We start from the raw sequence: 25,968 nt of genomic DNA on the forward strand, positions 1-25,968 counted from the left end.
TCAGAGAAATCGAGAGAAACACATGCTTTGGTGATATCATCATGCGCAAGATATCAGATGAAGTGGAATTTGATTCGTCAAGAGTAGAAGAACATATTCGAAAAAACCCAAGAAAAGTGCTGATTCTGCTTGATGGTCTTGACGAGTACGGAGAAGATATCAGCAAGAAAAGATCAAATAATGATATCATTGCTGTAACCAGAGGCGAGAAGTTCACATCTTCCCCAGTTGTTGTCACCGCTCGACCGTGGAAAGCTAAGGAAATCAGATCCGATAAGGAAATCGAAATGAGGTATAGATTTATTGAAGTTGAGGGGTTCAATGAAGAAGATGTGATTTCCTACATTTCCAAATTCTTCCTCAACAACGAGGAGGCCAGAGACAGTCTCATAAAGTTGATGACAGACGAAGAGAGTATTGTAGCGCAGAATATGAAACCATATCCCATTTACTGCAGCATGCTTTGTGACATTTGGCACGATGAAAGAAGCCGCGCTGTAATTCAGGGACGGGAAACATTCGCTCAACTCTTCCAAGAATTAATCATTCAACTCATGGACCATTATGCTGGAAAGGAGCAAAACCAGGGGACCCAAGGACAAAAGCTGAATAAAGGCAAGGAATGTTTAGACCTGTTTGCCAAAGATGCGCTGAATGGTCTCCTTCAGAACAAGATTGTGTTCGAGGAAAAGGACCTGAAGACAAGTGAAGATGATCTGAAAACCGTCTGTGAAATCGGGATACTCACAAAAGAAACTCGGTTTGTTTGTCGCCGAGGAAATAATTGGGGAAGTAAAACAAGTGTAGTCGAATATCAATTTCCACACAAGTTATTTCAGGAGTATCTAGCAGGTGTGCACCTGGCATCGCTGTATGAGAGCGAACGGAAAGAGTTTGACTCCGTGATGAGCAATCTGGAAGTGAACTACGAGTTGTTTGAATACGTATTTTACTTTGCCGTGGCGCAGAATAAGGATGTTGGAAGTGCTGTTCTTGATTCTCTCTGCAGTGAAATTGCTTTTTGTAATAGGTATGAGATGGACGATGATGACCTTGATTTCGTCGTTATTGTCGCATTTGAATGCCACGAAATGGATGCTCTTGAGCCTGTGATCTACCTCCTCAACGAAATGCCGGATGTTACGATTAAAGGTTCGAATCGCAGAGCTCATGCATGGACCTTTGTGTGGAAGGCATGTGTTTACTTAGTAAGTTCTCCTCACGACACGTAAGACTGACATTATTGTTTATTGTTTATGTAAGCTTAAATGATGCATCGTGCACTCAGGGTAAAATAAATGGATTACTGTTTGACTGCAATGGACATGTAAATGTAAGTTGAGAGTAAATATTGAGTAAACATCCCTAGATTTACACGGAAAGATTATTACTACACATTTGTAGATTTTTGATGCAAGCTTCTCCATTTTTGTTGTTGTTGACTGTCTCTATCACGGTGACATGGATATGAACAGGAGATCCATAATTTTTACGTTCAAACAGTTATGTAGTAGAATTGTTTATATGTGGACTGTACCTCCATAAATACCGTGATGCTGTCTTTTTTCTGTGTTAAACGAACATATAGACTTTTCTTGAGGTCTTGTTGGTATGACTGATAAGTTCACACTACAGACAGGTTCACGAATACTATCTGTAAATGGCATACGGTCTCTTTTGTTGCTTTCAGCAGAAGAGAGTTGGCAGAGGCGTAAATTTCTTCTCCAACCTCAAGTCACTGACATTGTCTTCTGGCATGCCTGATGACTTCTTTGCAGCTATGGCTTTTCTGGCCCCACAATTAAAGGTAAAACATGTGTGTGTGTATATATATATATATATATATATATATATATATATACATATATATATATATATATATATATATATATGACCCTGCACCTCAAAACAAACAAAAAGTCGCCAGACATGAATTTTAATTAAGACTATATTCTGAAAGAGCAGACTTTAAGCTTTAGAATGGGGTATACGAAAACCAAATGGACTCTCCAAACCTATCTAAATATTGGAAAGAAAGCACAAACTCAGGAAAAGTGTGAACTGAGAAAAGAGGCTCTGAAGTACAGTGTCTATTCAAGCGCTTAATCTTTATCAAACCGTGCTGGCTGTGCGATGAATGGGACAAATAACAGGAAGTAAACCACCAGAATAAATGCAATGAAGGGATTACCAGATTAAAGTGAAATTAAGCATTCCTCATTAACACATTCTGTCCATAATCAATGCCAACTTTCAAAGCAGTAGCACTATCCTTTCAAAAGTTATTAGAGTTAAAAATGAAGAGTGTGGACAAGGTTTTTCAGAAATGAAAAAGAGATTCTAAAGACACACCTAATCACACTATTCTACCAAAAATGTTCGAGATAAATTGCTAAAAAACACACTTTCCCGCCCGTTTTATGATACCAAATTTTAGCATAATGTAAAAGAAGACCCACTCTTTTAGAAAATATGAAAAAATCAATTTCGGCTGGGTTGACCCATTTCACTTATTTTCAGTTCTCACGCAAAATCAGTATGTGCGACTTTATGTTCGTTTTGAGGTGCACGGTCACACACACACACACCCACACATATCTATATATATATATATATATAATATGTAACACGGGATTGTTGGAGTACATTCAGTGCTCTTGTCCGAGTTAAAGCTCCTCCCTTGGTAAACTCTTTGGTTCCCTGCTAAAAAGAGCCACCAGACGACCACCTTAACAACCAGCGTTTGTTTGGTAAACAAAATATAATCCCTTTTTTACCTGATAACTGAATCAACATCATCTGGCATGGGTTAGTACAAGTTCTTCACTTTGCAGAACTGTGTTGATCAAGCCAGATGTGTTCTCCCCCTGCTCTCTACAGGTACACATTTATTATTCTACTTCATATTCTCCTTTGCCATCTCTGTATGTCTCACGCTTTGGTAATATTGTTATGTTCTTAATGATTTATGTTGTGATTTGATAACCACAGGATTTCAAAATCATAGATATGGCTGAGCATTTGTTAGATCAATTTATAATATAATACATGAAGTTATAATTTTACTCATTGCGGTTAACTTCTGGTCGGTGTTTTGCAATAGTAGTTTACTACAGTTGTAGAAAACAGCCAAGGAGATATTCATTTTTCTCAGATCTTTGTACTGACTTGATTTAGTCAAGGAGTTAAGGATTCATTTGTAGTTATATTTAATCAATTTGCATTTGGTAACTGGCTCAGATGCGAGATGCCGTAGCGGTAATTTCATACAGGCAAGTTTGGCGTTAGTGACTGTGGTTACACCGTCATACATTATAGATAAATTAATTTGTTAATATGCAGGTGACCATTTTATTTAAAGTGTATAGTGTGGGAACGCGTCCCGTTTTTCTGCGTATAATGTATTGTAGTTGTTGTTTGTTGTTTTTAATCCAACATTGGCAATGCATGTGAAGGAACCCACCATCATGGTTTTTCGTAGCGTACTATCAATATCATGATGTTGTAGAGGGTAGCATTTGTTTGTCTGTGTGTGTGTGCGTGTATGTGTATGTGTTATCTGTGTCCCGTCTTAGTCCCTAGCATAATAAAAGAGGTAGTTCATTTGATGTAGAGTAGGATGTTAGTTTTCCTGCTCAGACCCGCTTTGAACATTAGGGTGTGCATTTGTATGTTATAGTACGGTAGGTAAATTGGATCTACGCGAGTAGATTAGGCCGGCTGACCACGGCTTTTTACGACCACACAACTGCAGAGGGCCATTGTCAGTTTCGTTTTTTTTTTTTTTTTGTATGTGTGTGTGCTTTTTTTGTTATTGTTGTTTTGTTGTTTTTATTGTTTTATTTTTGATCTTTTCAATTCTGTGGAGGCCCGAAAGATGTTTTTTTTCTGTAGGCCTGGAAAGGGTGAAAAGATGATGGCCTACTAAATTTGTAGTACTTGTATGATGCACACGCTGATTAAAGCTTCATTTGTATACTCTGTTGCCTTTTTAAACGCCGGGAGGCCCAGCGTCTTCTTTCCTGTGGTTATGAAATCAAACATACATATTTAAGAACATATCAATATCATCAACCTTTGAAACATACAGATATATTAAAGGAGTACTAGTATGAAGTAGAATAATTCTTACCTGTAGAGAGCAGGGGGTACACATCTGGCTTGATCAACACAGTTCTGCAAAGTGAAGAACTTGTACTAACCCATGCCAGATGATGTTGATTCAGTTATCACGTAAGAAAGGGATTATATTTTGTTTACCAAACAAACGCTTGTTGTTAAGGTCTGCCCCCCCCCCCCCCCCCCACGGAAGAAAGCAGTAACTGCGTAGCTGCTGAGCTGAGATAAATGCGATTTTGTGTTTTTTGCAGATTCTTTAAAAACACAGAAAGATTCAGAAATAATTTTGTAGTATGATTATGCACCATACCTAGTTGTCTAACAATACCTAGGAAAAAATTATGTTTCCGTTATTTTTTAAATGTTATTTAGGAAAATGTTATTACTGCGGTGACTCACCCTTGATTCTGGGTAGTTTCCCCCACGGAAAAAAGCAGTAACTGCAGACGGCCAGGAGTCTGCTGTTTTCCCCATGGAAAAAAGCAGTAACTGCACATGTCACATGACCATAGGAGGAGAATTGTTACCACCACCAACTTATAAAGTTCTTCTACTTTCTGGTTAGTCTAGATCTATAAGATCTAGGACCTAACGTTAGACCTAGACTAGGTCTTGTCGATTGAATGGCATTCTGTGTAACAATAAGGTACATTGTAATTGAAGTTGAACTTTGAAGTGCCCGGCCTGGCCCCTAACACATGACCCTGGACTAACGTTAGACAATAAAGTATCAAGTCTGTTCGTCTTAGATCCTAGTCGAACTCTGACGTTACACTTAAGCTAGACTACAGATCTATGCCCAATGTTAGTGCTAGACCTAGATCTAACGTTAGATTAGGCCTAGAAAATACTGACATTTTGTCTAAAAACAGTTAACACTACTGTGTAACGTTAGATCTGGTACGCGGTAGACCTATCTTTAGGGCCTTAGTTACATCTAACGCTAGACTAACGTTAGTGTATTAATACTAGTGCTCATCTCCCTTCAATATATTTTCAGCTCACCTAGATTTTCTGGTTCTGGCCAAAGCCATGGCTACCATGACTTTTCCTCTGCAATTCATGATAGATTTGCAGGCATGCCTGGACCGCAGAAACTGTGTGACTGCATGGTTAGCACTGGCATGATCACTAGCTCAGACTGTATGTACCAGACCTGTACAAACATGTACGAGTAAAGCCAGGTGCCCGCACCTCGTCAGGGGTCCCGAGTACCGTCACCCCGCTTAAAATCGTTTTGAGCGCACTGAACAAAAATGTATGCCCGGGACTGTGTTCTGTACGCTTGAAACTTGGCAGGACTACCACAACCAAGCAAATTGTGGTTAAAACCGAACAGTTTTTCTTGAAAATCTGAAATTTTAATAGGGCTATAGGAATACGTGTTATATGTCACCCGCACGCATCTTTTATGTATGTCTATGGGAACATCACGGTCACCCGCACACGTCTTTTACGTGCTAAGTCTATGGGAGAGCGGTGACGAGTTGCGGGCCCCTTCCTTAGCGCGCAACTTTTTCGCATCGTTCGCCTTTGACGACGATAGCTGCAAATTTTCAATATCGATCAGTGAACTTGTGATTCCATTGGAATATTCAGCATTTTTCCTGTATGTGAGTTGGATTTCAAAGAATTTCAGTGGCGAAATGTGATTCAATTATGGGCAAACATTAACTATGACGAGGTGCGGGTCACCCAAGTATACTGTGCAAGTGATGACTGTGATGCGATGTGATGCAGTGTTAGCTGGACTAGTACGAGTATGCTGCAGAATTTATGCGCATGCAGCTAGCTGCACGCGTATTCTGCACTCTGAGCGCACTGAGTCTGCCAGGTTTGCTAGTCTCCAGAAAGAAACTTTTTCTACAACTTGTCATATGATTCCCTGCGGGCAGAGTCAAGTTACTGGTGAAACAATCTTTTTTATATCTACTCCCCTAAATTACAGAGACTCCAACTCTCCCGTTTTCGACGGGAGATCTCCCGCCGAAAGCCCATTTTTGCAAAATCTCCCGTTCTCCCGCTTGAGAGTTAATTTCTCCCGCCCTGGCTCTGTGTCTCACGCTTGAAATAATTTCTTACTTAATATCATTGTATGTTGAAAAATAAGTCTTAGATAGCACGAGAGAGCATCTACAACCCTATAGAGCTGCAGGGTCCTTAAGCGGGCCCTGGACCTCGGCCGCAAGTAACTTCGCGCTTCGCGCACATCAAATTGGAGTCTCCCGTTTGCTAGGGGTTTCAGGCGGGAGAATCTCCCGATCAGAAGGTGCTTGGGGTTGGAGTCTCTGAAATTACAGTGGCGGATCTACAGGGGGGGGGGGGGGTTTAGGGGGTTTAACCCCCCTTGGGCTGCCAAGTAAAAAATATAATGTGCATAGGAAAACGCCACCATAATGTCCAGACACATACAATATATGTTCCTGTAGCACTCTATCTCAGGCTCAGCCTCGGGCAATAGGTTTTAACCCCCCCCCCCCCCCCCCCACTACCAAGAGAACATGTGTTCATTTTTCTATGCACATCACTGTGATGCGCACAGAAAAACGCCATCACGTATCTAGACCCATTTATGATGCAGTGCGCGGCGCAAGCATGTAGCACTGATGACGGTGCGCGGTATTGCATCGGATGCATGCAGTGCGCGCGCGTACTGTAGTATTGTATTGATGCATTGCACATTACATACACGCCGGCCTAGCGCTATCGCCTATCGACAAGCGTATGTTCCCGGGACCCTTGCTCATCAACCGGCTCATCAACTTTGTGATTAATCATGGAAATTCACGTCCCCAAAAAACTATTAAATAACATTGTGTCCTAATACCATCTTTAATGCTCTGAAAGTATTCAAATTACAATGATTTAAGTCCCCCCCCCAAAAAAAAAGCCTCCCCCCCCAAAAAAAAAAAAAAATAATAATAATACAAATAAATGAATAAACAAAGAAATTAAATAAGTATGTATATATATGAATAAAAGGGAAAAAATATGGCTACAACCGGCAGCTTTTGGACTGTAAAATATCAAAATTTTCAAGCTCGCTCGCTTCGCTCGCTCTCATCCAGCAGTTGAGCCCGGCGCGCCTCCCCCTTAATTTCTAAAGCGAAAAACATAGCTACGACGGCAGTTGTTGGACTCTAGAATGTCAAAATTTTCAAGCTCGCTCGCATTGAATCGTTATGCCATTCTCCTAATGTTGCTGACAGTAATTGCCAGTAGTTGCGCCCGATGCCCCCACCCCTTAATTTCCAAAGCGAAAGATAAAATATAGCTACAAACGGGAGTTTTGGGACTGTAAAATGTCAAAATTTTCAAGCTCGCTCGCTTCTCTCGCTCGCATTGAATCGTTATGCCACTCTCCTAATGTTGCTGCCAGTAATTGCCAGCAGTTGCGCCCGATGCCCCCCTTAATTTCCAAAGCGAAAGGTATAGTTACAAACGGGAGTTTTTGGACTGTTACATGTCAAAATTTTCAAGCTCGCTCGCTTCGCTCGCTCGCATTGAATCGCTATGCCACTCTCCTAACGTTACTGCCAGTAATTGCCAGCAGTTGCGCCCGATGCCCCCCCTTAATTTTCAAAGCGAAAGATATAGCTACAAACGGGAGTTTTTGGACTGTAAAATGTCAAAATTCTCAAGCTCGCTCGCTTTGCTCGCTCGCATTGAATCGTTATGCTATTCTCCTAATGTTGCTGCCAGTAATTGCCAGCAGTTGCGCCCGATGCGCCGCCCCATTAATTTCCAAAGTGAAAGATATACTGTAGCTACAAACCCCTTTTTGGGACTGTAGAATGTCAAAATTTTCAAGCTTGCTCGCTTCGCTCGCTCGCATTGAATCGTTATGCCATTCTCCTAATGTTGCTGCCAATAATTGCCAGCAGTTGCGCCCGATGCGCTCCCATTTATTTCCAAAGGAAATATATAGCTACAAAACTCCAGTTTTGGAACTGCAGAATATCAAAATTTTCAAGCTCGCTTGCTTCGCTCGCTCGCATTTTATTGTTATGCCATTCACCTTATGTTGCTGACAGTATATAATTTGTCGATCGTTTCACACCGTCCTCAATGTTCCTCAATGACTGCGTTGTTGAATGTATCACATTCCGTAATGTATTGTAGTCCCATTATTGCTCACGCACACACGCACAAGCATACAGACCGTCAAAATTACTTTATGGTTCCCCCCATGTTTCGACCCACCGTACGCCACTTTACATATACAGTGCACTCCCGTTATAACGAAATGCTCGGGACCGGCAGTTTTCTTTCGTTATAACGAAATTTCGTTATAACCGAACAAATACAATATATAACGAAAACAAGGAAACCACATATATATATATCATATTCTGTTTGCTGAATACTCATCATACACTGGAAAGCTATGTGAAGAATGATGGGATAACTGTATCACAATAATAAACGCAAGTCCCCCTCAGAAACTGTGCGTGACACAAAGAGCGAACACAGAGTGGTGTGAAGCGTTCACCCATGCAGAGACGCTATAAATGCTTGTTCCGCTATGTATTTCCGAAAGCAATTCGCATTTCGTTATAACGGAGCACATTTTTTTTTTGTTTTTCTTTGTCTGTGGCGCTCGGAAAAGACTTCGTTATAACGGAAATTTCGCTGTATCCGTGTTTGTTATGAGCGAATTTTTTACCACAGACTTTAATGGTGATAATTTTGGGACCAGAAGATTTACTTCGTTATAACGAAATTTCGTTATAACCGTGTTTGTTATAACGGGAGTGCACTGTATACATTGTGTATATATATATATATATATATATATATATATATATAATAGATGTGTGTGCGTGTGCGTGTGTATGTGTGTGTATGTGTATATTGTGTAACATATGCATGGTCTAATCTTGAGCCCCCTCCAATGTTTGCCCCCCCCCCCCCCATCCAAAACTGCTTCCGGCGCGCCTGTTTTTAAACTGTTATTTGATCTTATTCTAATAAGACGTAATATCATGGACTGCTTTTTATGTTCTCCATTACGTTAGTAGATGCCAGGAAAACATCACTTACGAGGTTCAAATAGCTTAAAAAAAATCGGCGCGACGCCACGCGGCTCCACGCGGCTCACAGACACCGCCTTGTGGACGATGCTCTGCATCGCCATTGGGACATCACAAACCCAGGACCGCGGAGCCAGGGTCGGCAAAAAAGATAAAAAATAGAGCATGCAAGTATGCTTAAAATCGCAAGCTGGCAACCCTAAAAATGAAAAATCTCCCTACTGTGGGAGGGGGGATACCCTCCCACACCCTCCCCCCTCGCTCGCTTCGCTCGCTCGGGCTTGATCGCTACGCTCCCTCGCAATACCCAGCTCAGCCCCTCAAACCCCCACCTTGGAAAAAAGCTAGATCCGCCCCTGAATTATGGAAGAAACTGCTGTTTATATTGTCATATGATTCCCTGCGGGCAGAGTCAAGTTACTGGTGAAACAATCTTTTTATATCTACTCCCCTAAATTATGGAAGAAACTGCTGGTTATATTGTTTTAAAAAAAAAAATAGTAGAAAAAAATAAACGGTATGAGGGAAAAAATATACAGGAAGGACTATACAGAGTCTGAATGATTAGACTAAATTGTTAGTTACTGTTTTCTTCCGTGGGTTTTGTTAGTTACTGCTTTCTTCCATGGGGAAACTTGCAAAGTTGAATCAACTGGATGCAGTTACTGCTTTTTTGCAAAAGTGAAAAATTGAATTTTTGGTCACTTTCATTTTTTTTTCTGCAAAACTGACCTATAAACATTGAAGAGCATTGGGTAAACTATTCATTTTTGCAAATAAGTAAACATTCATAAAAATGTCAGTTACTGCTTTTTTCCGTGGGGGGGGGGGGGGGGCAGAGGTGGTCGTCTGGTGGCTCTTTTATCAGAGTTTACCAAGGAAGGAACTTCAACTCGGACGAAAGCAACTCTATGTTCTCCAACATACAAATATATTATGATATATATATATATATATATATATATATATATATATATAATTTTAAGTATTATTGTATCGAGAAACATAGGTAGGTCCTATATTGCTCAAACTGAAAGATTTTTTGAGAGAAAAATTTCTTGTTTTTTTTTTTCCATTTTATATAATGCACTGATTTTACCATATATCACATACTGCAATATGGTATGGGCAAGACAAAAATTCAATCAGTTCACCTTTTCCAAAAAAGAGCACTCTTTATTTGTACCAACTCACATTATCTTGCAAATTCCCGAACCATTATTTGTTAAAGAATTTAAAACTCTGAAATCAACGATATACACATTACAATGCGCAATATTCATGTACAAATACAAATCCAAACACCATCCCTTACTCGTTACACAACCTATTCACTGTGAACTCCAGCGTCCACGCTTACCCAACTCGACATTCCAAAGATTATAACCTCCACAATTCCAAGTTAATGCTAGCTCACAGGTCATGGACCTGACGTTTGGAATAATCTCCCTGAGCAAATTAGGACAACCAGCAGATTATATTCTTTTAAAGCACTTATGAAAAAAAAAATCTTTTATCGAAATATAATGATGCACGAGTGATAAGAAGTTTTGGAGTTTTTATGTTCACTCACAAACAGTTTATATTAATATAGTATTAGTTTCAGTAATTTTCTGCACATCAAAATTGTTGATATTGTATACAGAAGTATGTAGAAAACATTCATGTGACACAAAGAACAAAACCAGAATCAACTCAATCACGTATATATACCCACAAATTAAATTAACAAAATTGAATTTCATCGCATGCTCAGATTAGCACAGCACAGCACAGCACAGCACTCACCTTAGCATAGTATTATGGTAAGGAACGCCTATTTGATAACAAGCGAAAATTATTTTGAATTCCCCCTTTATTTTTGATTTCATAAATTACTACGATATTTTGGTTTTGACTATTGATTCTATTTTGTAGACACGTCCGTCATACGGATGTCTCGAATTTTACCCCCAGGCCTCAATCCATGTCAAGCTGTTGCTTATATTCGCGGCCTCCTGCTTTTCTCTTATCATAATAACCAAAAATGTTTGATTTTAAAAATCAATTTATACAAATACCCCTCTGTTATACATTTTTTTTCTATAATTCCTTTATTGAAACATGATATAATCTGAATGAATAATCAATTATTATCTACATAATCTACAACTGTTGATACAACCATTCGCCTCTGAACATTTTTAGTGAATGATATGCTACACGTCTTATACCTCGAATATTGTCATGTTCATAGTGTGTGTATATGTATATACTTCGAATTAATTTACAAGACTGTATATGCTTGCTTATATGTCGTGTAATGTTGATTTCTAAATAAGTGTATTCTTGTTATGTGTGATTCAGAAAAAACAGAAATAAAATCAAATTATATATATATATATATATATGTATATATATATATATATATATATATATATATATATTATTGTTATTATCATCATTATTATTATCATTATTATTATTACAACTTCACGAATACGTGCAAGAAAATAATTAATATCGAAGAGGCAATCAGGTTTTCGCCCAAAGCATTCAGCGGCTACATGTTTAATTGAAATTACTATTTGTTGTTGACTAACCTTTATTCTGACCTTACAACAGCTGCATTTTATTAGACCTAAAGAAGGCCTTTGATATCTTATCGCACGAAATCCTTTAAAAAAAAAAAACTCCTTACTTTAGCATAAAAACAACCGAACTACAATGGTTTTCATGTTATCTTTGTAACAAACAGCAATGTGTTTCTCTTTAAGGTGCCCAGAGTGCTTTTGAGAAGGTTACTTCTGGTGCCTTCTAAGGCTCAATCCTGGGGCCCTTCTTTTTCTATTTATCAATGATATGTGTAATTTATGCTTTTGAAAACCAAACAAAGATCACCCTTTAGCTGACAACACGGCATTGTTTTGCAAGGGAAAAAATAAGTACTCAAATTCTTCTGCATAAGGAATATAAAAAAAGAAATACTGCGTGAATGGATTAGAATTAATCAAATGAAAAGCAATGCCACAAAAACAAGAAAAAAATATGTTTTATGGAACCAAACGTAAGATTACAAATCACATTCTAAGAATAACTCACGAAGAAGATTACCTTAAAAATGTTATAAGTATTAAGTATCTTTGTGTAATTCTTGATCAGAGTTTAAACTTGTCATTACATGTATCAAATGTAATATTAGAAGAGTTAATCGAGCAATAGCATGTATCAGGAGGATAAAGTATTTTCTAAACAGAAACAATTCTGGCACAGCTGTACCGCACATAGATAATAATAATAATAATAATAATAATAATTGCATTTATATGGCGCTTCATACTGACGTTTCTAAGCGCACTTTGCTACTCATACAAATAGATTAGAAAACACAATAACATTAACAAAATCAACGTTAACAGTAACAAAAGAAGAAGAAAGAAAAGAAAAGAAAAGAAAAATACATGTGATACAATGGTACAATAATTGATAACTGTGTGCACCTCCAGGAGAAAAAGAAAAAATTACAACTGATTAAACAGGTGAGTTTTAAGAAGAATTTTAAATGATTCGACAGATGAGGCATTCTGAATATACAGAGGGAGTTTATTCCAAAGAGTGGGAGCAATGGAAGAGAAGGCTCGGTCACCATAACGGGTTTTTGTACGTGGGCCATGAAGTAATTGGAGAGAGGAAGATGAACGGAGGGGTCTGGCAGAAGAGGAGGAGCGGAGAGAGACTAGGTTTTGAAGATATATGGGTGCAAGATTACGTGTGATTTTGTACGTCAGAAGTAGGATTTTGAAAGTAATACTGGAATGGACTGGAAGCCAATGTAGTGAGCGGAGAACAGGAGATATATGGTCATGTCTCCTACTAAGGGAGACTAATCTAGCGGCTGAATTTTGGATACGTTGGAGAGGGGATATGTGAGAAAGAGGGAGGCCGGCAAGGAGGGAGTTGCAGTAGTCCAGATAGGAGGAGACGAAGGCATGGACGAGCCGCTCAGCTGATGATTGATCAAGCAGACGCCTGATCTTCCCTATTTTGAAAATACCCCATGATGCAGACTTGCAAATGTTTGTGATATGGTGTTTAAGAGTTAAGTGTTTGTCCAAAGTAAAGCCAAGGTCTCTAACACAGTCAGAGACCTTAATAATCCCATCCCGAGTAGTTAGATCTGGTAGAGGAACTGTGCTCCTAAACTGTGATGAGAAATGGATGAGTTCAGACTTGTCTTCGTTCAGACGGAGTCTGTTGGCAGTGGACCAGGCTTTGATGTCGTTGAGACATTCTCTCAGTGAATTAACAGCAGCAATCCTATCGCCAGGTGACATAGTTATGTAAATTTGAGTGTCGTCAGCATACATAGCGTAGTTGACTCCATGATGACAATTGATGATTCTGGTGAGTGGACCTGTATAGAGGAGAAAAAAGAAGGGGGCCGGCAACGGATCCTTGCGGAACTCCGCAGCTGATAGGACTAGGACGTGAACAGGTCCCATTGATTATCACCCTCTGTGTGCGATCTTGAAGATATGACTTGATCCATTGGATGGCAGTACCTGTGATGGAGTAGTCATTACTAAGTCGTTGTAGTAGCAACGTGTGGTCGAGCGTGTCAAACGCAGCCGAATAGTCAAGAAGAAGAAGAGCAGCCTCATTGCCCTTGTCGACAGCAAGAAGGAGATCGTTGAGCACTTTCAACAAGGCAGTTTCTGTTGAAAGGAGGTTGCGGTATGCTGACTGGTTTGTAGGAAGCAGATGATTACTGTCAACATAAGACATTAACTGTGTAGACACAATCCTTTCAAGAAGCTTACTCACAAATGGCAGATTGGCAATTGGTCGGTAATTGCTCAGGACATCGGGATCTAGGTTCGGTTTATTCAACAAAGGGGAAACAAGAGATGTCTTGAAAGGTATTGGAACTATACCCGATGACAATGATGTGTTAATGATGTTTTTAAGAACCGGAAGCAGCTCATCAAGGCACTCTTTGAGCAGCCAAGTTGGAAGAGGGTCCAGAGTGCAAGATTTTGGTGGAGATAGCATGATGAGACGTCGAAGCTGTTCATCAGTGACCGGATTAAACTCTCAGGTTGCAGTTCAAAGAGTTCTCAGAAGCCTGGACGGATAACTCCAAATGGTTCACGTCAGATACAAAGGAAGACACAATATCATCGATTTTCTTCATGAAGAACATACTGAACCTGTGCGCCAGTTCTGAATCAGATGAGTGTTCAGGATAAATAGAAGAGTCAGAAGGGGTGGACAGTTTCTTCACGAAGTTGAATAGTCGTTTAGAGTCAGCATTGGCGATCTCTTTTCTCAGGTACTGGGACTTTGCATCTGTAATCAGACTGTAGTACAGCTCACATTCTTGACGATACAGGTCCATGTCAGACTGCATGCCGGACTTCAACATGCGACGTTCAGCACGACGCCGACGCCTCCTAGCCTCCCTAATCTCATCAGAGAACCAAGGGGCATTGGGTCTAATTGTCACAGTCACGGTTTTAACAGGGGCATGCTTGTCCAACAGATTACTCAGCATGTCATTATACATTGAAATTGCTTCTGTAGGACAAGATGTACACTGGGAAGTCAACAAAGCCTGTTTAATATCATGGCGGAAAGAGTTGGTGTCAATATTGCGAAGCTTCCTAAAGCTAACTTTCCTTCTAGGATTTGGTGGGCTTTTAAGATTAATGGCGGAAAGAATGGCGGAGTGATCAGATGGCAAAGATGGCAATACAGTGATATGGGAAATAATATCTTCAGATTTCCTACTAAAGACTAAATCAAGTGTGTGGCCTGCTTGGTGAGTGGCACCCTTAACATGTTGATGAAACCCAAAGGCTTCAACGGCATTGAGAAAAGACTGAGCGAAACTATCAGCAGAATCATCTACATGTATATTAAAGTCACCAAGAAGAATGGTTGGATGAGCATCAACAGCAGCACCCTCGAGGAGAGTTAAAAACTCATCAAGAAAGTCGTTGCTGGTAAAGGTGTGACGAGAGGAATGGGGTGGGCGATAAATGCAATAAACCCGAACAGTAGATGAAGAAGTGAGATGAATCGTGAGATCTAGCAGTTCAAAAGACAAAAATTTGTGTGTGTCATTGACAACACAACGCGCAGCAGACCTATACAGGACGCAGATACCACCTCCTCTAGATGTCTTTCTGGGATGATTGATAATATTGAAATTTGGAAGGGATAATTTCAATTCAGCAAGGGTAGGCTCATCCCTCTGGTCACCTGAAAGCCATGACTCAGTGATGACTAACACATCAATATCATTATCTATAATCAGAGTTGACACTGCATCGACTTTATTCGTCAAGGATCTTGCGTTCCATAGACCAAATTGAGACCCACTGGAAACATCACAAAGGGACTGTGACCTTGGAATCCTCCGCCTGCGGCGTCCCCTGTGAGTACGCCGCTGCTGCGCAATTCCAAGATCACATACCCTTCTCCAGACAGTCAAAGGAAGTAGATGACTGGGCTTCCCATTAAACTGACGGAGGGCATGTACATCATATGTAATACGATTGGGTTGAAAACTACTGCAATACTTATTAGCATGTTGCATTACATCGACTTCAGTACATGGACCTGGGTTTGTTTGAATGTCACCGGACAGTAGGATGGCTAACTGAAAACATGCACATGTGTTGCTATAGTATGCAACAGGTTTACCACAGTGTCTGACAAGCCTGTGAACAGGAGAAAGTAGACTGTGATTACAGTTACAAGCATCAGTTGGCAGCATGAATACATGGTTCACGTTCAAGAGAGATACAATCAGAGGTATACAAAAGAATAGATTCCAGAGACGCCAGATCTTAATCCCCTCCATTGCTGTGGAGGTGATGCTATTGACATACACATGTGAACGGTGTGACAACAAAAGGTGCTATTGAAAGTACAAAGCAAGTACACATACAAGATGCATGAAGCAAGTGTACAACACTGGGCTGGACACTGAAAATGGCAATACAGAGTAGGCAACAGTATCAAGATACAAAATTCATCTGCTTAAATATACAGCTAACTTACCAACAAATTGACTGGAAATGGTCTAGCAAGATCCTTGACACAAACAGAATACAATATAAACAACCATACTGCAAAAATGCAGCAAAAACCTGGTAAAAGAGACAATATAATCAGAGCCCTAAATGAGTGGGGCTACCTATGGAGGCGCACACCAAAAAAACAAAACAAAACAAAACAAAACAAAAAAAAAGAAAAAAAAAAAGAAAAAAAAAGATTATTGCATGGTTGTTGGGTGAAAACTGAATAATTTTATTATTATGTCAAATTACAACGAACTCAGAAAAGATATGCAAAACTGGTTCAAATGCGGATTATTAAACTACCGAGGAAACTCTTTTGAATAGACTTGGGTGGCAAAGTGTCGACAGTATAGAATCAACTATCAGTATTCTATTTATGTTTTCAAGATATTTAATGAACCGTGTTACCAGAATGATTTTGCCACAAAACGTCCAATATGTCATGTCACCCGTCATTTCACTCAAAATCCACTGTCCATTCCAAAGCCCGACACCGAGTACACAATTAAGCATAGGCAAAACAAATGCTTCTTCAGTTCAATAATTTCGCGATTTTTTGTACTGGAATTTGACATTAATTAACAACACTGGAATAGAAATGGTGTTTGAGAAACATTGAAAAACAACTGTTGCCAATTAAGAGATACAGCGAATTGCTCAATTAAATAGATTGTTCCCATGTCATGTAAACGACGTACAATTGTAGTAATTACGTCAAATTTACTTTGATTTGCGACGAATTCCTGACGTCATACAGGCGACGTACTGATAACGTGAAATCTACGTTAGTTTTGCGACCTATTTATGGCGTCATATAAGCGACGTACAAAAGACGTAAAATTTAGGTCAGTTTTGTGTGTATTCTTCACGTCATATTAACGCGTATGACTGCCTCAAAATTTACGTTGCTTTGCAACGTATTTTTGACGTTATATTAGCGACTAACCTTATTGATAATATAAAGTTTACGTCATTTTTTAGACGTGCTTACGACGTCGTACAATTAACGTATTACTTGACGTTAAATTTACGTAAATTCAGGACATATCTATGACGTCCTATTAACACTTAATAAATGAAGTCAAATTTACGTTGCTCTTTCAGCTGTTTTTCACGTCATCCTAGCGTCGTATTTCCTGGTACTATAGAGACACGTCAGAATGACTTTAATTTGGCATAAATAGTCAAAGAAGATCGACGCCATTTAGACGTCTAATAAACTGACGTCAAACAATGTGACATCTTTCTGACGTCTTGTTGCTCATACAATGACTCCATAAAGACGTGTAAATTTCTAATTTAAAGACAAGATTTGAGGCTCGCTCGCATTTCATCGTTGTGCTATTCTCCTGATGTTACTGTCTAAATTGCCAGCAGTTGCGCCCGGTGCATCCTCCCCCCCCCCCCAATTATTTCCAAAGCAAAAAAAAAAAAAAAAACTTAGCTACAAACGACAGTTTTGGGATTGTAAAATGTCAAAACTTTCAAGCACGGTCGCATTTAATCAATATGCCATTCTCCTGGTGTCTGGATGTTGCTACCAGTAATTGCCAGCAGTTGCGCCCGGTGCCTCCCCCCCCCCCTAATTTCAAAAGCGAAAAAAGAAATATACACAAACGGCAGTTTTTTTTACTATGAAATGTCAAGATTTTCAAGCTGCCAGTAATTGCCAACAGTTGCGCGCGGTGCGACCCTACCCTTAATTTCCAAAGTGAAAAAATATATATATATGTACCTACAAACGGCAGTTTGTGGACTGCGAAATGTCAACATTTTCAAGATCGCTCGCTCCGCTCGTTCGCATTTAATTGTTATGCAATTCCCGTGATTTTGCTGATAGTAATTTGTCGTTTCACACCGTCATTCCATATCCATAAGGAAACTTACAATGTTTACAATGCTCACGAACCCGCCCTCCGGGACCAGGCTGACGCGCATTTTGTCAATGAGGAGGGTGGCCCCAGCAACTCTGAGGGGTCAAACCTTCTAGGCTTGATGGGGTAAATTGAGTGGTCGCTAGCTCTCTGGCTATCTGTTTCTACGTACTGCCTACTACTGTATGCGTTTCTAAGAACCGACCACAAGGTGACGCTATTCCTGTTAAATCTGCAGTAACACTATCTGTATACCATTCTCAATAATATTTAAACTCTGTGACAACACGAATGTGTCTGCACCGTTAAAACACACACACACACACACCAAAGTCTGTGTGTGTGCGTGTGTGCGTGTGAGTGTGTGTGTGTAGGGGGGGGCACTTTGGGGCTACTGTCTTAGGCCCCGTACAGGATAAAATAACTGGCTTTAGTCTTTTGGATATCTCTGATGAGTATACTACTTCCGATTGCAAAAGAAAATAGCCGTGACCCTTTTCAGCTGAATGAAATCATTGTGTGTGTGTGTGTGGGGGGGGGGGGGGGGTAAGGGGGCAATTTGGGGCTACTGTCTGGGTGCCCGTGCAGGACAAAATAACTGGCTTTGGTATTTTGGATTTCTCTGATGGGTACTACTTCCATTGCAAAAGAAATTAGCCGTGATCCTTTTCAGCTGAATGAAACTAATGTGTGTGTGTGGGGGGGGGGGGGGGGGGCACTTTGGGGCTACTGTTTGGGGCCCGTACAGGATAAAATAACTGGCTTTGGGGTTTTGGATATCTCTGATGAGTACATCTTCCATCGCAAAAGAAATTAGCCTTGACTCTTTTCAGCTGAATAAAATCAGTTTGTACGTAGGGCCTATAGGGGTGGGGCACTTTGGGGCTACTCTCTGGGGCCCTGTACATGGTAAAATAGCTGGCACTGGTGTTTTGGATATCTCTGATGGGTACTACTTCCATTGCAAAAGAAATTAGCCGTGACCCTTTTCAGCTGAATAACACCATATTTGGGGGCCTTTTGGGGCTTCTGTCTGGGGCCCCGTACAGGATAAAATAGCTGGCATTGTTGTTTTCATTATAACCACCAACTTTTGTCCGTGACCCCCTTCGGCTGAATACATTCATTTTTCGGGACCCCTTTTTTTGGCCCCTAGACTTACGGTACAGGATGTGACTTGCCAGCAATTCATTTTATTGACCCTTGTATGATGAGACCATCAAAATGTGTGACCCTTTTCAGCTGAATAAATCCCCTGGGCCCCCGGTCTATAACCGTTCACCGAGGACTTCTCTCAACATAGTGCCATCAGTGCCGTATATTAAGAGAGTCTGGCCAACTCGGTTTTTGGCTTATGTGTTTTGAAGCCTGTGATTGGTCAAAGGCTGGTCCCGTGATATACAGGCGCCATGTCGTTACTGAAGTGCGCTCATACGCGACGCCCATTGTTAACTGCCCCTTATTTGGCTTGGTTTTGTTACGTCTGAGCGTACACGCTAATCCTGTGACGCGTAATACGCGCTGTAACGACATGGCGTCCAAATTAGCAGTTGGCCAGACTTTAATATACGGCACTGAGTGCTATATCAAACTAGCGCCCTCTAGAAGTCATCAGAGTACCATAAAACATTACGGTTCAAAAAACGCGGACGTCCACAATTTGGGGTGTGCCCACGTTCTGTTGGTGTGTATCCTGGTGATTGTCCACGTTTTACACCAAATACACATACACACACACACACACACACAAGTATTGTAAAATGTCATCAAATCTGATGGCATCAGAGTCACAAAAAAAATATTTTAAAAATAGCACAGACCGCATGTAATTATAACTGAAATTGTAGAACGGTTATTGGGTAATCAGATTGGTGTGAATCATTGGCTAGCAGGAGTATAGTGGAAAAGATTTCACTTATTCTTTACATAAAAAACAGCAGTAATACTACAGCTAGTTATTGTAAATGGGCCATTAGGATCTACGTTTTCAATAAGAATAATTTAATAAGAATTGAATTGAGCTTATTAATCTGTTGTGTATGTCGTATACAGGTGCAATATTGGATTAATGTATCCTAATCCTTATCCTTTCCCAACCTGATCCTATTATCTTACCACCTATACTTACTGCATCCTATTTTTAGCTGACGAATTTATATTGCAATCTTTTATATATAAACAAAAATTATGCAATGTTTCTAACTCATTGAAAACGTAAGAACTCAACTTAACTACGTGAGTTTTCAATACCTTTTATCTGTTTTAACTAGTTCTCAATGTTATTATTTTGTTATGTTATTATTACGTAACTATTTTGTATATTTTTGTATTTCTGGATTTTATTGATCAGATCGAAGAATATCGTGCTTTTTCACAGGGTATATGACAAATACATTTTTGAAATCACAAAACAAAAGTTTGATAGCATTCAATGATAGTAAAACTACCAGGCGTCTGATCCTTTTTGGACTATAGTCTCTAATACACGTTAACACCAATAGTTCTAGAATCGTATACACAGAAAACGAGGGGGAAAAAATAAACAGAAGAAAAAAGAAAAAAAAATAGGCTTCAATGGAAACACCAAATATTACCAAAGACCAGATAAAACAAAACCAAAGGCGTAAGAACACACACTACAATCTTCAAAAAAAAAAACAAAAACAAAACAAAGGTACTATTCACCTAGCTCATTTATGCACTCTCCGTAACTTCCTTTGTACGATATCATTATTATACACCCAGCCCTGGGTTGAAGATGCGAAGTCTCCTGTCCTTTCTCCCGGCATGGGGGGGGGGGGGGGTGTATTCGACGCAGCAAATCTTTGAGGTGATAATGCAGGACAGAACAATTGTTTCATGAACATAAAATACCGTGAATGCCATGACAAGAGAGAGAGATAGATAGAGAGAGAGAGAGAGGGAGGGAATTAGAAAAAAGGAGTATAAACCGCGGTGAGGAAGAAAGGACCACCAGAGCAAGGGAAAAGAAGAAGAGAGTGGGAAGGGCATTTGACTTTCTATAAAGATATTATTTGTTCTATTTTCCTCCACTTTGCTCCATGCAAATCAAATTTATTTTTTTTTCTATTTCTTCTTCAATCAAACTATATTTTTTTACATATTGCACAAAATGTTGCCTTTGAGGACATAAACGTTGATATTTACAACTTAAAATAAATTGTTTACCCAATAATAGTATGAAATTGTATGAAAAAACAAAATCGTTCCTCGGATCTATAACACCATATAACACCTTTTGACATGAAAACAATTGCAAAGAATCAATTTTCCTTTTTTCCTCTTTAAACAATGATTCCCAGAATACTGACACCTTCCGACAATCAAAAAACAAATGTTCTATTGTCTCCGGTTTACTTTTACAATAGGAACATCTTGAGTGCTCTTTTCTTCCTATTCGAACAAGCCACGAATTAACGGGGATCAAATTATTCAATATCTTATATTGCGTTATTCATAATTTTGTATCAATTGTCAAACGGGCAGGTAATTTGAAAAGAGATTGAACATCTTCAAATACAATATCATGCATAACGTCAAAACGATCAAAAACACTAGATTTTCCAGGGTTATTCAAATGCAGATATATATTACATAAATGCTTTATTGTTACGTTATGTAATTCCAACCATCTGCCCTTAACCCAAATTAAAGGAATAATACTCAGGGGTTTAATAAAGGGGTGATAATTTTGACGAAGAAAAAAAAGCTTCCATTCACTTGGCATCTTCTTGAAGCAATCGAGAAGAGTGAAATACTGAGTAAACTGTAAACCTTTACCCTTACAATCCTTCCAACGCAGAGGTCGGCCGTATTCATCTAACATATCAGTTACCTTCAAGAAACCTTTCTCTCCTATATGTGTATTAAACATAGACTTCTCATGAAACAAAATGTATTTATTATTCGAGATTATTTGATTGGGTATGCTTAATTCTCTGTTCTGAAGGAGGGACCACGTTTCTAATACCTCTGAAAACCACCGTGAAACATTAATCTTTAACTTTGAAACATCGAAGTTGCAGAAGAACAAAAATTATCCTCCTACAGATGCTAACAAATTCAAACAAATGGATTTCCATCCTTTTGAACATGACCCAAATAACCTCAGCACCCATTTTATTTTTTGAGCTTGCATCATTGACTTTAAAGGACAAGTTCACCTTCATAAACATAAGGATTGAGAATATGTAGCAATATTAGTAGAACACATCATTGAAAGTTTGAGGAAAATCAGACAATCCGTTCAAAAGTTATGAATTTTTGAAGTTTTTGTGCAGTAACCGCTGGATGAGAAGACTACTACAGTGTATGAATAACTTAGATGTCACATGCGTGCAACAATATAAAGGAAAATATAAAGAGAATTTCACAAAATGCCATCTTTTGAAAAAAGTACACATTCCCCTGACTCGTTACCGACAAATGTTATGGGTAATATTATTCCCCCTGCCTTTAGAAAGAGGCAAGTCAAGAGCTCTTTTATTATGCGAAAAAAGTGACAATATGTTGAATTTTCTTTTACATTTTCTTTATACTGTTGTACGCATATGACTCACAAGCTGTAGTAGTCTCCTCATCCAGCGGTTCCAACACAAAAATTTTAAAAATTCATAACTTTTGAATCGATTGTCCAATTTCCCTCAAACTTTCACTAATGTGTTCTACTAATATTGTTGCATTCTCTCAATCCTTATGTTTATGAAGGTGAACTTGTCCTTTAAACAGCACATTTTCAAACCTCCCTCCTCATAATATTTTACTAAAACATCGCGCCTTATTCTATCTATTTTGTATATTCATGGAGACGAATGTTCACGGAGCAGAAATTAACTAGTATAAAAGTTTCCAGCTTAGTTACTGATATAGGTCTGTTGGTTTTGTGACGACCCAAAAAACAATGACAATGGTCACACACACACACACACATAGACATATTCATATGTGTGTATATATATATATATGTATATACTGTATACATACATATGACCGTGCACCACAAAACAAACAAAAAGTCACACCCCTTGATTTTAAGTGAGGACTCAAAAAAAGTGAAATGGTTCAACCAAGTCAATATTGGGCCTTTCATATTTTCTGAAAGGGCTATCCTTCTTCTGCATTACTCTTCAGTTTGTTATTTTAAGATGAATGGGAAAGTGTGTTTTTAGCAGTTTTCTACAACCTTTTTTGGGGGAAGAGTAGAATGATCAGGTGTGACTTAGAGGCCGCTTTTCATGTCTTGAAATATCCTTTGCACACTCTTCACTTTCAAGTCTAATAACGTTTGGAAGGATGACGCTATTGCTTTGAAAGTTAGCATTAATCATGGGCAGAATGTGCTCATAGAACAACTTTAATTTTAGCTTAATCTGATTATCTCTTCATTGTTGTTGCTCCAGTGGTTTACATCCTGTGGTTTGCCCCTTTCATGGCACAGCTAGCACAGCTTGGTAAAGATTAGGCGCTTGAATAGGCACTGTACTTCAGAGCCTCTTCTCTCAGTTCACACTTTTCCGGAGTGTGTGCTTTCTTTCCAGTATTTAGGTAGGTTAGGGGAGTCCATTTGAATTGAGTTATACGTCATTTTAAAGCTTAGAGTCTGCTCTTTCAGAATCTGCCCTTAAGTAAAAATTTATGTCTGGCGACTTTTTGTTTGTTTTGTGGTGCAGGGTCACATATATATTGTAATTATTATTATTATTATTATTATTATTATATGGATTTTTAGTTAAGGGCTGATCCTGAAAGAGCAGACTCTAATATCTAAGATGATGTATAATGCAGCACAAATTGACTCCCCTAACCTATCTAAACACTGGAAAGAAAGCACACACTTTGAAAAAGTGTGAACTGAGTAAGGAGGCTCTTAAGTCAAGGGTCTATTTAAGTGTTTAATCACTATCAAGCCGTGCAATCTGTGTGATGAAAGGGGCAAAACACAGGGTGTAAACGATCAGAGCAGGAAAAATGAAGGGATTATCTGATTAAGCTGATATTGGGCGTGCTCTGTTAACACATTCAGTCCACGATTAATGCCAACTTTCAAAACAGAAGCATTATCCATTCAAAAGATATTGGACTTAGAAGGGAAGAGTGTGAAAACGATTTCAAGATATGAAAGGGGCATCTAAGATATCCCTGATCATTTACTCTCCCCCCAAAAAGTGTTGTAGAAAAACTGCTGAAAACGCACTTTCCCATACATGTTACGATCCCAAACTAAAAGATAATGTAGAAGAAGGATAGCCCTTTTAGAAAATATGAAAAACTCAACATTGACTCGGCCCTTATGATTCAAAATTGAGTCCTCATGTAAAATCAAAGGCCATGAAGCCTGCGACTTACAATCACAAAGTCCCTGTAATCCTCTAGGATTGTCTGCAGATGATGTTCGATGGACGGCGTGAAGTGATTCCTCAAACGGAAATCAATGGGCACAGTGCTGCTTACAACATCGGTAATCCATAATATAAATCCAAGGTGTAAATCCACAGTATAAATCCACCGCAACACGTGTAGAAACAAGTCTTTATTACGATGCGTCGACTAGGAATCCAACCCGTCACAGCTTCTTCTTTTTTTAGCAATATCCATAGATGGGCATTGAGGGGTTCAATTCAATAATTCAATTCATTTATTTTCATACTTGTCATTTATGAACATTACAACAGAAATCAGCCAAGTTCTTTTACCTTGTGAACAATATGCAAAAAACAAACAATATACATGGTGATAACACGTAATTACATGTAATGATAATTGATCAAAATCGAAATCAAAATGGGGTTGATCAAAGAGGAGTATGACGGAACCTATACATGGAAGCTAGCTTGTTGAGCTGTAAAGGGGGTATCTCACTGAGCGGAGAACGTTTGCGAACGTAGCGAATTTGGGATTTCGCCAGAGTTCGTAAAGGGTTGCAAAAGGTTCGTTAACAGATGCAAGAAAGTTCGCAAACGGTTTTTATTGTCGCAAAGACATTTTGAACATGTTCAAAATATCTTTGCGAATTTGTATTTTCGCTAACGGTTGCAAACATTCGCAAAACGCTCGTAAAAAAAATCGCAAACGGTCGTTATACGGTGTCGCTAACATTTTTATTTGATTCACCACTACTAGCGAACAGGTAACCATCTAATGGTTCCTGCATAAAAGCACATGAAATAGGCAAAGTTCCAATCTAAGACAGTTATTCAAGCTCTTGACATCTCCATCATGTAATTGCTGCAAAAGTTTTTCATATTGACCGAAGTCTGTCCTTTGCAACAACCACTCTCTGGCTGACCCAAACAATCTTTCTTTTCTTCTTCCTTTCTTGTTTTTCTTCATCTTCTTTCTCTTAAAGGGAACGCAAACCCCAAAAGCAATGTGAATTGAGTGAAAGCAGCAACATTAGGAGAACACATCAGTGAAAGTTTGAAGAAAATCGGACAATCGATGCAAAAGTTATGAATTTTTAAAGTTTTGATGTTGGAACCGCTTGATGAGGAGACTATTAGAGGTTATGACATATGAATGGACAACAATATGAAGAAAATATAAAGAAAATTCGACAAAAATTCATTTTTCATGAAAATTACAAATTCCATCAACTCGTAATGACATATGTTAAGGGTAGCAATTATTCCCCCTGCTTTCTGAAAGCGGTTAGTCAAGTTCTCTTTCATAACGCTAGAAAATTGAATTTTTGTTGAATTCCCTTCATATTTTCTTTGTAAAACAGGGCCCAGGGCCCTGTTTTATCAAAAGATAAATTTAACGTTAAGTCAAGATAATCTATGATTAACTTTTCATATCAACTCTAAGTCCACTTAATCTATGATTAACTTCCAAGTTAACTTAAAGTCCGTTATA

This window comes from Diadema antillarum, unplaced genomic scaffold (assembly GCF_040938485.1).
Source record: "Diadema antillarum isolate AM-2024a unplaced genomic scaffold, OU_Dant_1.0 seq00000193_RagTag, whole genome shotgun sequence".
NCBI classification, from domain to species: domain Eukaryota; kingdom Metazoa; phylum Echinodermata; class Echinoidea; order Diadematoida; family Diadematidae; genus Diadema; species Diadema antillarum.